This window comes from Trichechus manatus, unplaced genomic scaffold, assembly GCF_000243295.1.
Source record: "Trichechus manatus latirostris isolate Lorelei unplaced genomic scaffold, TriManLat1.0 scaffold00008, whole genome shotgun sequence".
NCBI lineage: Eukaryota > Metazoa > Chordata > Mammalia > Sirenia > Trichechidae > Trichechus > Trichechus manatus.
In genome coordinates, this window is record NW_004443944.1 from 1,638,736 (window position 1) to 1,644,032 (window position 5,297).

The following is a 5,297-nucleotide window of genomic DNA, read 5'->3' on the forward strand; positions in this document are numbered from 1 at the left end:
CCACCACCACCCTACCCCCCCACTGCCACCATCACCCCACCTCCCCATGGTGCGCGACAGATGCCTGCGGCCAGGCGCCACAGCCAAGGGCAGCATGTGACATCGTGGACCTGTCCGCAGTTGCTGCCGAGACCCCACTCCTCACAGGGGACCCCGACCTCAGAGCAGCGGCTTCACCACAGTCAGGACTGGCAGCATCCTTAGCCGACCCCTGCCCACCCTGATCCTCCAAGCTGTTGTGCACCCCTTCTTTCCACAGCTGGTGACGTGCTGGCACCCACATCCATCAAACCCCTCCCAGCGGGAGGGTCTGCCCACATTGCCCAGGTGCCTGCTGGTAAGGGAGGGAAGAGAAGCGCAGCCCACCAGAGCAGCAGGTCACCACACGGGAACCTCATTTTTCAGAATCAGAATGGCAACGCAGAAAAAGAGAAACCCAGTCTCAGTGAGGGGCGGGTCGGGGGGAGGCAGAGTAGCCTTTGGCGATGTTTATCCAGATGTTGGAGGTACATACCCTTTGAACCCACGAACCCTCTCCTGGGAAATCACTCCCAGGAGGCAACTGCCCAGAACACAGATGAGGACATGTGTTCCTTAGAGCGCAGAGTGGGAAGAGCCCATGGCTCCTGCAGGAGGCTGTGGCCTTGTTGCCAGGAGGAAGACCCCAGAAGGGCTGGGAGCAGCAGGGCCTGTGTTGGGGTCCTCTCTGGGCCAGGAGGGGTGACAGACCCTGCCCTAGGAGGTAGGAGCAAACCCCTGGGGAAACCGAGGCCCAAGCAGGGAAGGAGCTTGGCCAAGCAATTGTCAGCTCCAGGGCCTAACCCCACAGCCCTTGCCTTGCACCTCCATGTGCCCACCCAAGGACGCCTCTTTGCCCTACCCTTCCGCAGTGGTCCCCCATCCATTTCTCCATGGAGGAGTACTAACAGAAACTCCTACACCAGGTCCACTTCAGGGGCCAAGGGAAAAAATAGAAAAATTGTGCACTGTGGAGCCAACTTTCCAGAATCCCTTGGCTAAAACATGTGCTTGGGACTCCCTCTTCCAGGTGAGACAGGCCCCTTGAGGACAGGCTCAGGTCACCATGTCCATCGTGCCTCCTCCACAGGGACTGATGCCTGCCGGGCCCCTTTGCCTGGCCAACCCCTCCTCATTGTACAAGTCTTGGCAGCGTGTCACTTCCTGACCCAAGTTTGCATTAGGTCACTCTGTTAAGAGCCCTTGAGAACTGACTTTTCCTCCTTCACATGTCTGCCACTTATCGTTAAACACTCACTTGTGCAACTAATTGGCTGAGGTTATCTCCCTCATAGACTGAGCTCCCTGGGGTTGGGGCCGGGGCTGTGTCTGCTCATCTCTGTGGCCCCCGCCCCTAGCACTGCCCACAGTAGGTGCACAAGGCACGAGTGTCGAGTGAATGCACGGACCATCCTCAGCCGCACGGCGTCTTCTCTGCATCACTGCCAACTTCACAACTGTGGGAGGATTTAACATCTGGGCCCAGCTGGAACTGAGGCTGCAAGTCCCCTGGTCGCCTGGATGCCAGGTGTTCGTGTGGGCAGCATGTCTGCTGTGGCTTCCACTGGACTCCAGCAACGAGGCAACAGGAGTGAAGTCATCACAGTCACCATCCTTCGGGGAGGCCTCTCAGAGTTCGTGCATGCCCTGAAAGATGTGTGCTCTTTCCAAAACCGCAGCATCTGTGCAGAAATGCCCTGTTTATGTTTGCAGTTGCACAGCTGGCCTGCCTATCCACATCTGTGTGTGGGTCGGCCCAGCCAGGCCTGGAGCTATTCTCTGTAGCTGAGAGTCCAGGGAGACCGAGGCAGCGAGGGTATGCAGAACAGGTACCAGAAAGGAGAGAGCTGCAGAGAGAGGACCCCGGGATCTGGAGAGGGTTGTCCTCCAAGTGTTCAGCAGAGTGCTGATCAGTGCGTTTCCCCAAGGCTGGGGAAGAGCCATCCTAAAGGATTCAGGGAACAGGACTGCTGCTCACACAGGGCTGGGAATGGTACCTGTTTCCCTGAACCAGATTGAAAAAACCCTTAATTCGCAAGACATTAGGTAGAGTAGTCATGAAGATCTTCCCTCAGTAATGGGGAATAATTAGCCCTGGACTAAATGCTATCCTGGTCACACCTAACGAATTGTAAAAATAAGACCTGAAAGGATCAAACTTTCCAAGTAACTTTACTGCATCCCAGAAAAAGAAACAACTTCAGAAAATGTATAGGAACAAAAATATCCAACACCCAACAAGGTAAAATTCAGAATGTCTAACTTCAATCAAAGATGACCAGACATCCAAAGCAGCAGGAAAATAGAAACCTATAATAAAAAGAAAAAGCAATCAATGGAAACTGATCCAGAACTGACATGTTAGAATTAACAAAGACATTATAATAGTTTTTATATATAACATATTCCGTACGTTCAAAAAGTTAAGTAAAGAAATGGAAGCTATAAAAAAAAAAGGTCCAAATCAAATGATTAGAGATGAAAACTACAATATCTGAGATGAGAACGACACTGGATGGGATTAATGGCAGACATTGCAGAAGAAACGTTGAGTGAACTTGAAAATACAGCAATAGGAACCATTCAATCCCAAAGTAAGCAAAACAAAGGGGTATGATAAAGATTAGAACAGAAATCAATAAAACAGAAAAACAATAGAACATACCAATAAAACGAAAAGCTAGTTGTTTAAGAAAAACCAATAAAATCATAAATCTAGATAGATTGATCAAGACAAGAAAGGAGAGACAAATTACCGGTATGAGTAATGAGAGAGATGACACCACTACAGATTCTACAGAAGATGAAAGGATAACAAGAGAATATGGTGGACAACTTTATGCCAGTAAATTTGATAACATGGGTTAAATGAACGCATTTCTTGAAAGAGAAACTACCAAAGCTCACGCATGAAGAAATAGCCTGAGCAGCCCTGTATCTATTAAAGAAATTGTGTTTGTTGTTTAAAACCTTCCCACAAAGAAAACTCCAGAAAAAAACACATTTTAAGAAAGAAAGAATGCCAGTTCTACACATATTCTTCCATAAAATTGAAGAAGCGAGTATACTTACCAGCTCATTCTATGAGGCCTGTATTATCCTAATACCAAAACTAGACAAAGATATTACAAGAAAATAAAACCGCAGATCAATATCCCTGATGAACATAGATGCAAAAATTCTGAACAAAAGTTTAACAAATTAAATCCAATAATATATAAAAAGAATAACGTATCATGACCAAGTTGAGTTTATCCTAGGAATACAATGTTGGCTTAACACTCAACAATCAAATCACAATATTAAACTAAACGAAAAACTGTGAGATGATCTCAATACATGCAGAAAAAGTATTTGACAAAATCCAACATCCATTCCTGATCAGAAACAAACAACTCTCAGCAAACTAGGAATAGAAATTCCTCCACTGATGGACAACTGATTTTTTTTTTTTTTTTAAACAAAAGCAATGGAGAAGAGATATATCAAAAAATGTTGCTGGAACAATTGGATACCCATATGCAAAAAAATTAACTTTGATCCACAACTCACACAATATACAAAAATGAACTTAAAACGAATCATACATATAAATGTAAAACTATAAAACTTCTAGAAGAAAACAGAAAATATTTGTGATCTTAGGATAGGTAAAGATTCCTTAGGCACAGCACCAAAAACATGAATCCCTAAAAGAAATCGATAACTTGAATTTTATCACAATTTTAAACTTGTGCTCTTCAAACGACACCGTTAAGAGAATGAAAATGCAAGCCACAGATGGCAGAAAATATTTGCAAGATCTGTATCTGATAAAAGACTTGCATCCAGAATATGTGAAGAGCTCTCAAAACTCAATAAGAAAACAACCCAATAAAAAAAAAAAACAAAACTGAGCAAAAGGTTTGAACCGACATTTCACTGAAGAAGGCACACAGATGACAAGCGCGTGAGAAGACGCTCAACATCATTAGTCATTAAACCTAAACCTGTTGCCATCCAGTCAGTTCCAACTCATAGTGACCCTACAGGACAGAACAGAACTGCCCTATAGGGTTTCCAAGGCTATAATCTTTGCCAGAGCAGACTGTCACATGTTTCTCCTGTGGAGCAGCTCGTGGGTTTGAAGGCCTGACCTTTCAGTTAGCAGCCAAGCACTTTTAACCACTGCGCCAGCAAACCAACTATTATGGGTTGAATTGTGTCCCCTAAAAATGCGTGTCAACCTGGCTAGGCCGTGGTTCCCAGTGTTATGTGGTTGTCCTCCATTTTGTGATCTGATGTGCTTATTGTAAATCCTAACCTCTATGATTTTAATGAGGCAGGATTACAGGCAGTTATGTTCATGAGGAAGGAGTCAATCCACGGGAGTCAATCTTTTATTTCTTTTTTTTTTTTTTAATTGAACTTTAGATGAAGGTTTACAGAACAAACTAGCTTCTCATTAAACAGTTAGTACATATATTGTTTTATGGCACTGGTTAACAATGCCATGACATGTCAGTACTCTCCCTTCTCGAACTTGGGTTCCCTATTAACCAGCTTTCCTGTCCCCTCCTGTCTTCTAGTCCTTGACCTGGGCTGGTGTGCCCCTTTAGTCTCATTTTGTCCTATGGATCTGTCTAATCTTTGGCTAAAAGATGAACCTCTGAAGTGGCTTCATTACTAGGCTAAAAGGGTGTCCGGGGGCCATACTCTCAGGATTTCTCCAGTCTCTGTCAGGAGAGTAAGTCTGGTCTTTTTTTTTTTTTTTTGAGTTAGAATTTTGTTATACATTTTTCTCCAGCTCTGTCCGGGACCCTCTATTGTGATCCCTGTCAGAGCAGTCAGTGGTGGTAGCTGGGCACCATCTAGTTGTACTGGACTCAGTCTGGCGGAGGCCGTGGTAGTTGTGGTCTGTTAGTCCTTTGGACTAATCTTTCTCTTGTGTCTTTAGTTTTCTTCATTCTCCCTTGCTCCCGAAGGGGTGAGACCAGTGGAGCATCTTATATGGCTGCTCACAGGCTTTTAAGACCCCAGATGGTACTCACCAAAGTAGAATGTAGAACATTTTCCTTATAAACTATGTTATACCAACTGAGCTAGACGTTCCCTGAGACCATCATCCCCACAGCCCTCAGCCCAGCAATTCAGTCGCTAAGGGAGTTTGGATTTGTCCATGGAGCTTCCATGATCTTACCCTGAACAAGGTGTGCTGGCTTCCCCAGTATTGTGTACTGTCTTACCCTTCTCCATAGTTACCACTTATCCATTGTTTATTTAGTGTTTTCCCCTCCCTC